This window comes from Capra hircus, chromosome 19 (genome assembly GCF_001704415.2).
Source record: "Capra hircus breed San Clemente chromosome 19, ASM170441v1, whole genome shotgun sequence".
In the NCBI taxonomy this organism is placed as follows: domain Eukaryota; kingdom Metazoa; phylum Chordata; class Mammalia; order Artiodactyla; family Bovidae; genus Capra; species Capra hircus.
In genome coordinates, this window is record NC_030826.1 from 36808243 (window position 1) to 36818208 (window position 9966).

The following is a 9966-nucleotide window of genomic DNA, read 5'->3' on the forward strand; positions in this document are numbered from 1 at the left end:
CCCATGGACTGCAGCCTGCCAGACTCCTTTGTCCGTGGGATTTCCCATGCAAAAATACTGGAGTGGGTTTCCATTTCCTTCTCCAGGAGATCTTTCCAACCCAAGGCTTGAACCTGGTTCTCCTGCAGCTCCTGCATTGCTGGTGAGTCTTTACCACTGAGCCACTGAGGAAGCTAAGTCTGGGAGAAGCATCATGGTCCTAGTCATGTAAGAGACTTACCTCCTGCTGCTGACCTACCCTACACCCAATACTAGAGCCAGACCCAGCGCCTCCTGCCTGCCAAGCACACACTGCTCCTGCTCCCTTGATGATGCTCCTTTTGTACAAGAGCATTTTGCATTTGCTGTTCCCTTGCTGGACTGGCTTTTATCTTTTCCTTGCCTGTCTCCCTGACAGGTTCCTATTTATCCTTCAAGTCCACCTCTATCTCTTCCACTAGTCTCTTCCAGGGAAGAAGCAGTCTCATTCTTCTTTGTAACTCTGGCATCTTAGCCCAGTGCCTGGCAAGGAATAGAAGTAATAGCTAACATTTATTGAGTGTTCATTCTGTACTAGGTACCATACAAACCACTTCCTATATATTATATCATGTTATTATTCACAACAACCTTACAAAACAAGTACTTTTATCATCTGCATTTTATTGATGTGGAATCTGAGGCTCAGAGAGGCAAAGCAACTTGCCAACGTCACACAGTGAATCACGGCAGAGCCGGGGTTTGGACTGTCTGACTCCAGGGCTCGCGTTCTTCACCACTGCGCTCTACAGAGCTCTTCAGAGGGATGATGGAGTGTATGAATGAACAACTTAATGACTCCCATGTAGGAATTTCTAGGAATCCAACTCTTCATCAACACATTCTTCATTAGTACCGATCTCATCTTTCTAGCCTCCTTGTCACCTTCACCAGCAAGAATCCTCTGTAGGAGTCAAGCAGTCGTTGGTTCTGGAACCACTGGCCTGGCACAGGGATTAGGGTATCATTCCTGAGCTTCTGCTTCAAGTGAATGACTCTCAGGGGTCACACAGCTTGGGTCCAAATCCTGGCTTTTCTATTTCCTACCTACATGACCTTGGGTCATGTCTTGGGAACAGTGATGGTCCTCGGCTGTGAGAGGACTAAGTGAGGTGATGCTGTAGAGGTCTGGCCTGTGGGGATGGCTCGGTTCACTTTAGTGGTTGAGGTAAGTCCTGAGGGGAGATGGGGGTGCTGGGGGAAGGTGGGCTTCCTGGTTCAGACACCTTCCTCCTGCCAGGGGTAAGGGACGTGGCTGTCTGGACACCGATCTTGATGAAGAGGGCTGTCACGTGGTGTTGAAATTCCTTTCCTCACACTGAGTGGGGTTGAGTGAAGCCATCCCCACTCCCCCATTAATCCAAGAAGACCCGAGAGGAAGAGGGGAATTTTGAGAATGATGGAGATGTTGCCCAAGAGGTGGTTCAGAGGGCTGGGGCTGGGGATGGGGATGCAGAGAAGGCTGCAAGGATGCCCTCAGGCCCACCACACACTCCAGCAGACTCTCTCCTCTGGCTGCCTGCCCGGCCCGCCCCCCTTTCCCCCACAGTGCTGTGGTTGCTATATTCAAACCTGGAGGTGACCCCTACCCTATCCCAGCCTCATGCCTTCCTTCTTGGCCCGATTGGCACCATTTCCCAGGTGGGCACCAAGAGGCAGAGAGCAGGAAGAGGGGACTTTGTCCAGTCCCCCAGAGATGACAGCTCTTCGGGTCAGAGCCAGGCCGAGGGGCCGATGCCCAGCCCCCTCCCCTCGTCCTTCCCTGCCCCATGAGGAATGTGTCCTCAGAGGCGCACCAGCTTGGCGGGAGGCTCCAGTTCACAGAGGGGGCTGTGTCCTGCCACCCATCCCCTCTGAAGCCCCCATTGTCAGGCCGGGGGGGTTGGGGGCAGGCTGGGGCCATGTCTCAAAGGCCTAATGTTCTCAGAGGTGGGAAGACCGAGGGGCCTCCCGGAAGGACCAGGCTGTGGGACACCTGGCTCTTCTTGCCTCGGCTCCGAGCCCTGGCTGGCCAGGAAGAAGGGTGCCCAGAAGTAAGACAGTGGTGGGAGCCTCCTTGGTCTTTGTCAGCCTTGTGCCAGGCTGTTCCCTAGTCTGGCAGACAGGCTAGAGGGGATTAGAAAAACAAAACAAGCAGATGGCTAAACACAAGCTGACTTTATAAAGTCCTACTGAGGACCAGGGTTTTACAACCATCACAGCCCACCTTGAAGTGGATGTGATCATCAGTGTCCTTGCATTGCAGATGAGGAATGCCACCTGGAGATGTCAGGCGACTGTCCGAGGTTACACAGGCAGGGCAGGAATAGCAGGTGGAACCCAGGCAGCTTGGTCGCAGAGCCCACATCTTCAATGGCTATGGGAACCAGGGCCAGATGATGCCCTTTCATACCCCAAGGCAGTCCCTGAGGCACCTCAAAGGCTCCTGCAGGTTTCTTGATCACAACTGAAAACACTATTCTAAATCTTCCCCCAGGATCCTGTCCTCAGTGGGGTCTCCAACCCATGGCTCTTAGATGAGTCTTAGATTGCTTTAGTCTGGGACCCACTTAAGGGCAAAAGACAATGGGCTCATCTGCCCACCGGCCCACCTTTACTGCAGCTCCACCAGCTTTTACCGAAGGCCCTCCAGGCTGGGTGGAAAGTACGAGTGCATGTTTTCCAGGGGCTTGAGGCCAGCACTGCTGGAGGAAACAGGGGCCCTGAAAGGAAAGCACAAGATGTCACTGATGGTTTTGATAAAAGCAACAGGAGTCACTCATCAGAGCACGTGTGGTCCCTTTCAAAGCCCTCTTTCTAGGAACCCCTCCCCCACCCCAGGTTTGGGGCTCAGGCTTCTGCCTCTTTAGGACAAAGTCAAAGATTTCAGTTGTGAGGGCTCAACTTGAGGTGGTGGGGGGGCACGGTGTGAGCTGTGCTGCTGCTATCCGGGCAGGCAAGCATCTCTCAGCCAGCACACAGCTGGTGAGCAGGGACAGACCAGGGGCGCGGTGCCAGGCTGGGGTGGGGGTGGGGGAGCAAAGAAGACCAAGAGGTCCAGAACACCCGCTGTCCGGTGCGGGAAGAAGACCCCTAGCAGCCCAGGGCAACGTGGACAACACATGCCGGGCCTCCTGCAGGGCAGGCCTTCCATGCACGGGCGCGGGGCTGCTCCGGGACAAGGGGAGAGGTGGGGAGAGTGCTGCCATGAGGTTCAAAATCAAGCACACCTGAGAGATTATCTCCAGCATGTGGAGAAGGGTTTACAGAATCCAGGACCACTTCCTGGAGGGGCAGGCTTTGTCCTGAGCTTCAGTGGATCAATAGGATTTTGATAGAGTTAAATAGGATTTGGATAGAGGTCTTCCCTGGTAGCTTAGCTGGTAAAGAATCCGCCTGCAATGCAGAAGACCCTGGTGCGATTCCTGGGTTGGGAAGATTCCCTGGTGAAGGGATAGGCTACTCATTCCAGTATTCTTAGGTTTCCCTGGTGGCTCAGACAGTGAAGAATCCACCTGCAATGCAGGACACTTGGGTTCGATCCTGGGTTAGAAAGATCCCCTGGAGGAGGGCGTGGCAAGCCACTCCAGTGTTCTTGCCTGGAGAATCCCCATGGACAGAGGCGCTTGCCAGGCTACAGTCATGGGGTCGCAAAGAGTCAGACATGACTGATCGACTAAGCACGACACAGAGTTAAATAGGAAGGGGATTTCAGGTAGAGGGGACAAGCTGGTTGGCGCCATTTTGGCTAAACTAAATCAGTAGATAAAATAAACCCTGCTGCTGCTGCTTAAGTTGCTTCAGTCGTGTCTGACTCTGTGCGACCCCAGAGACGGCAGCCCTACCAGGCTTCCCCGCCCCTGGGATTCTCCAGGCAAGAACACTGGAGTGGGTTGCCATTTCTTTCCCCAAGGCATGAAAGTGAAAAGCGAAAAGCGAAAGTGAAGTCGCTCAGTCGTCTCCAACTCCTAGCGAGCCCATGGACTGCAGCCTACCAGGCTCCTCCGTCCATGGGATTTTCCAGGCAAGAGTACTCGAGTGGGGTGCCATTGCCTTCTCCGAAAATAAACCCTAGCCTAGCACAATTGTTACAGAAGAGTGGAAGGCACATTTACAGTTCTGGCTGAGGACTTAGACCTGAGTTTACATCCAGCCTCAGTCATTTACTAGCTGTGTGTTCTTGGGCAAGTGACTTAATCTCTTCCAGCTTTGGTTTTGTCATTTGAAAAATTAAGTTAATAATAGGGGCTTCCAGCTAGGATTCTTTGAACACAAAACAAGTGGGCACTCAGTGACTGGCCCACGGTAAGGGCCCAGCCAGTTCAGTTCTTGTGACAATGGCAACAACTTCTTAAGAGGCTCCTAAAGAGACCAGAAGGGTTAGTTCTCAGAAACGGATCCCCAAGCTACTCTGAACCACAGAAAACATGTGAGGTGCCCCTTGCCCTGCCCCTCAACAGGGCTATCAAGGGAAGAGATGACTCTTGGTGGGTTCTACCCTTAGCACATGGCCCCCATGGATGACTCCTGCTTCTAACCAGTCAACAAATCCCATGGATTCCTCTAAAATGATTTTTCCACTCTTCCTTCTTCTTTGCTTCCAACCCCAAAGCAGCAGCCTGGTCTAAGTGGTCTCTCCTCACCAAGCCTCCTCCTCCTCATGGCCTCCAGAGCAGAGCAGATCTGGCCTCCCGCTTGCTGAAAAAACATCAATGGCTCCCACTTCCGGGAAAAATGAAACCCAACTCCTTAGCCTGGCACCTAAAGCCCCTCCTCCACAATCCAGCCCCTGCCTGCCTTTCCAGCCTCCTCTCCTACCACCCACATGCCAGACCCTCCAGTCACACTGGGCCAACTACCTCCAGGTACTGGACAGCCTTTGTACAGCCCTGCTGTGGAACCCTCTTTACAAGCAGCCCTTGCCTTACCCTCTGCCTGGAATGTCCTTTCTCCCTTCTCTGATGGCTAAATCCTAGACAAGTTTCAAGGAACTATCTCAGAGAGCTCACCCTCCCTGGAGCCCTCCCAGACTCTATTCCCCAGCAGGATGGCTCACTCAGGGCCGTCTCCTGCAACTGGGTGTGGAACATGGTTGAAGGCTGGGGTCACTCTTTGCAGTGACCCAGAAGACCTGTTGGCGACCACTCCTCTTGGGGCAGAGACCACTGCTGAGAGATGCTCCACCCTGCAGCCCCCTTGGAATACAGCAGGGTGGGGCTGCAGAAACCTCCACGGAGCCTTGGCATGGATGCCAGCAGCCCAGATAGAGCCCAGGCAGCAGCCTTGGCACGGCTCCGCTGCCGGAGATGAGGGTGAGACAAACAGCAATTAGCCAAGCACAGGCTGGGCTCTCAAGGCTAATTACCAATTAGATGGGGCCGGGCGATTAGCGACATGAAAGAGACAGTCAGCAAATAGTCACTGGCAAGGCACAGCAGAAGGTTGGGGGTGGTGTCTGTTCTTGCAAGCAGGCCTGGCCGCCTGGTGGTCAGTGCAGCCCTGTTATAGGGGAGGAGAGGATTTCCAGCCATGCAGGGGCTGAGCTTTTTCGGGGGGCTTGAACTGATTTGCCTTCTTTTTCATTCCCAGAATCATCTTCCCAGTGGAAGTCACGGCCTGTGTTTCTAGGGGGTGTGGGGTGATGGGTGATGCGTGATTTGACACCCTTGGCCACGTTAACCCAGGAGGACCTTGCAGCAGTTTGGAGCCTGTGCCCAGCAGGCTGCATTTGGGTCTGGAGCTTGCCTGGCATGGCCAGGCTGGAGGAAGGAGCAGAGTGCGAGGGAGGGAGGCCGATAGCTTCCTTCCTCCTATCTCTTGGCTCAGCACTTGGCTACTCTCTCAATCTCCTCTGCCCCCTCCCTGCTTGTCTGCTCATTTTCTCTTTTCCTTTCTTTTCTCCTCCCTCTTGCCCCCCGTGTCTTCATCGCTTCCTCTCTGGCTCGCTGACTCTGTCCTTGCCTCTGGCTCCCTGGGTCTCGCCCTCTCTCCTCCCTGAGCCCCACATCCCACAGGCCCTGCTTCTCTTGGGGGTGGGGGCTCCACCACTGCAGGAAGGATTGGGACCAGGCAGATACGGTGACTTCTTGGCCACCAAGACCAAGGCAGTTGGCTGAGCTGTCTGGGATGAGAGAGGGTGGGAATGGGGGATCCTCCTCGCTTTTGGAAGCTTGGCAGGGCAGCAGGGTGCGGGGGCAGGAGGGGGAATAGTGATTTCTGGGAATGTTCCTTCAAGGAGGCCAGGATTCAGAGCTGAATCAAGTTCAACCTATCCCTCGGCCATTTACTTCTCTTCAGCCCTGGTCTGCTTGAAGCCTGGTGGGCCCTGCTGGGCCAGGAGGCCCAACCTGCTGAAATGGCTGGTACCAAAGCTGCACACCGTCCAGGCCCAAGCCTGGCCTGTGTGGTGGTGATGGGCGTACTGGGTGGGGTAGGCTGGGGGACAGGGCCTGGGCAGACCAGTGCAACTGTCTCAGCACCATCTATGGAGACTGTGCTGTAGACCAGGCCCTCTGGGGGCCACAGACATTAGAAGGATGCTGCTGTCTCGGAAAAGGGGATGCAGATGTGGGTGGGAAAGGAGAGGAATTCAGTAAGTTAAGAGAATTCAGTGAGGGGACAGGGGTTTCCATACGGTGAGGTGCTCAGTGAGAGGGAGAGGATTTCATCAGGGGAGAGGGCTCTGGAGGAAGATGCGGGCTTAGATGTGGACTCAAGCTTAGGAACGCAGAACTGGCCGAAAGAGTGTATCTGTTAACCCTGGCAGCGCCCATCACAAGCGCACCCAGACAGGACATCAAAGCACCTGGGTTCTCGGCCCAGTGTGGGTGGGGCTCCAGGGGACGACCCTGCCCCCAGGGACAGGTGCCACAATCCCCTGGTTGTTGCCACGTCCGGAGCCCACCCCCCACCCCCGGAAGGTGGGGAGATTCTGCTTCAATAGCTCCCGGAAGGAAAGAATAGAGCATCTGCTGGCAGGAATGTGGAAAGAGGCGAGGAGAGGCTGTCCTGAAGGGAGACTCTGTGTATGTGTGTGTGTGTGTGTGTGTGTGTGTGTTGGGGAGCCTAGTGAGCAAGTGGGCCCGTGTGAGTGAAGATGGCAGTATGTGGGCTACAGCTCGTGTGCATGTCATGTGCACCAGCCCCTCCGTGTGCCCTGCTGTGTGTACCAGCCCCTTTCCCCAACAAGCAGTCCAGCGATTCTCCCTGACTCCCTCCTACTGCGGTCAGAAAGCCTGTGACCAGTCAAGTGGTCCACATCTCTGGGCTCTGAACTCACCCCTCAGCTATGCCCCCAGGACAACGGGGCTCTTTCTGCACAAGATGGGCACGAGGGACTCTGGCATGGACTTGTGACCTGAGGGACAGGGCTGCCCCAGGGCATATCCCAGCCTTGGTCACACTTGTGGACACTGACTGGCCTTGAGCCAGGGTGGACCAAAGAGAAAGAGAGGTTCTCCTTCCTGCCTGTCCCAGAAGGCTCCCTGGAGGAGGGGTCAATACTCCCCTCCAGCTCCTTGACAGGCCCTCATCTGGGGTTCTGATGGGTGGGCCTGGTGGGATGGATGCATGGGGCTCCCGGCTCAGTGCAATGGGGAGCCTGAATAGCACCTGCCCTGAGGCTGACAATGTCCCAGAGCTCCCACATGCCAGTCCCTGTGGGTAAAGAGGAAGGAATCGAAGCTAGTTCGGTGGAGAGACACCACCCAGCTGGGCACCGCCCTGTGGAAAGGAGATGTGTCCCCAGCCTCCAGGGAGCCTCTACTCCAACAAAGGACTTGGTTCCTGCCCTCTCCTTGCTAAGACCCGTCCTGCTCTCAGAGCCCCCAGCCCTCACTGGAGGCAGGATCAGTCTGCTGGGGCAGTTCGCACCCACACATCACGGTTCAGACACCGAGACCCAGGGAGATGAGCGTCGGGACTGGCTTTTGAGGCGGGAGGGGCTAGATAAGGACCCGGCCCATCCCACCTACCTCTCCCAGAGGTAGGTGAGCTTCTGGGCAGGGACTGTGGGCAGGGAATGTCTGGACCTGGGCAGACACCCAGTTGGGGCTCAAAGAAGGGTGGGGGGTGCAGGGAAGAGCTTCTGGGGTGACTCTCCTCCCATGATCAGGAGCGTCTCAAAGACGGATGGAATAGCCAGTCTCAGCCCCGGGGCAGCCCAGCACAGGAGGAGGAAAGGCCCACGTTTCGCCCAGGTTTCTGACTCGAGGCTACAACCCTTTCACATCCTCTTCCCCCTTCCCCGAAGCCCACACCCCCGGGCGTCGGAGAGATCAGTTGGGGGCAGGAAGCGAGCTTCCACCCCTCAGCGCCCTCCGCGGGACAGCTGTTGTGCGCAGCTGCTGGGGGCTCTGGGGGCTGCGGCGGATTTGATTTGTTTCAGGCCCCAAAATAGCCCTCGTAGCAGGAAGCAGCCCCCTCCCCTGACCCCTCCAGGACTCTCCATCCGGGGGCTGAATTGACACCTTAGAGGTTCTGCCCCGCCCTCCCCCTGCACTCACCCTCTGATCTCGGGAGACCCACTCCATTTTTCTCTCTTTAGCCGTCTCCCCTCCTCCAGGAAGTCTGCCTGGACACCCCCTCCCCCCACCGTGTCTGCAGCGGCTCTTTGCCCACACACGATCCCCAGCCGGGCTCTTGGGAGGTCGGACGCGGGGGAGTCGATGGCTGAGGGCCTGTGGCCAGGCACGGGCGGGCTGCGGAGGGCACACAAAGACGCGGGCTGCCCTGGCCTTTGATGAGTAATCGCCGTTCCCTGGAGCCACGATTCCACTCGGCCCCTTGCCCCCGCCCCGCTCCAACTCTTCAAATAAGACTCGTTTTTGTTCTGAGGACACAATGCGAGAAAATGTCACCCAGGGGGCGTGCCCCCTGGCCCCAGCCCTGAAAACCGGAGCTCTTAATCACCAGGCCTCCTTCCTCCCCAGATTCCCTCCCCAGCAGCTGGCTGAGCTGGGGGAGGGGTGCCAGTAGAGGTAGGGGACAGTTACCACCTTCTGGGGTTAGACTTACTCCAGCCTGACTGCCAAGCCGGGACTGTCCTCCCGCCTGGGATGTGCCTGGATGCGGCCCTGGCACCAGTTCCTCACAAAGCCCAGTTTTGCTCAGTTCTCAGCTGCCGTCCAACCTGCCCGGGTCCCCCAGCAGGGAGAATGTCAACTTACCAAAATGCACAACGTGAGAGCCTCGAGTTAAGTTTCATTTGGGGCAAAATGAGGACTGCAGCTCAGGAGACAGCAGCTCAGATAGCTCTGAGAAACTGTTCCAAAGAGGCTGGGGATGAAAGGTCAGTATATTTGTCATTTTGGTGAAGCGGGAATACCTGCAATCAAGCACATATTTTTCCAGAAAGTTTCTGGTAGTCATGAGGAGCCGTCGTCACCATGAAGGATTTTAGTACTTTTCTAGATATGAGAGATACAAGAATTGGGCTCTTGAAATCGGCTCCTGAAAATACCTAACTCCCAGCACAGAGTGCCTCCTTTCTGCTCTCTACCCTGAGCGCCTTTCAGGGGTTGACAGCAACTACAGCAGCGTGTGATTAATCCTTGTAGAGGTAAGTGCCCATGGCAAGTGCCAGTTTGTAGTTGACAGAGAGGAGCCTTGAAAATGCACCAAAAGCTCCAGAAAGGGGCTATACCCAAGAACGACGCCAACATGCTGATAAATGCTACAAAGAAAGTAAAAGGACATGACAGAGTGATGGTGGGAGAGGCGTGCAGAGGTCCTCTCTCCAGTGAGGCTAGAGTGAGCAGGCTGCCTTCCTCCCCAGATTCCCTCCCCAGCAGCTGGCTGAGCTGGGGGAGGGGTGCAAAGGCCCTGTGGCCTGTGATGGTATTCAGAAGTAATTTGGAGGGCCAAAACTGCCCTCTCCATGACACCCCTAAGCATCCTTCTTCACCTGCCCCAGATAAACACAGTCTAAATAAGAACAGTGCTTGCTATGCACACAATTGCTAGATGGTC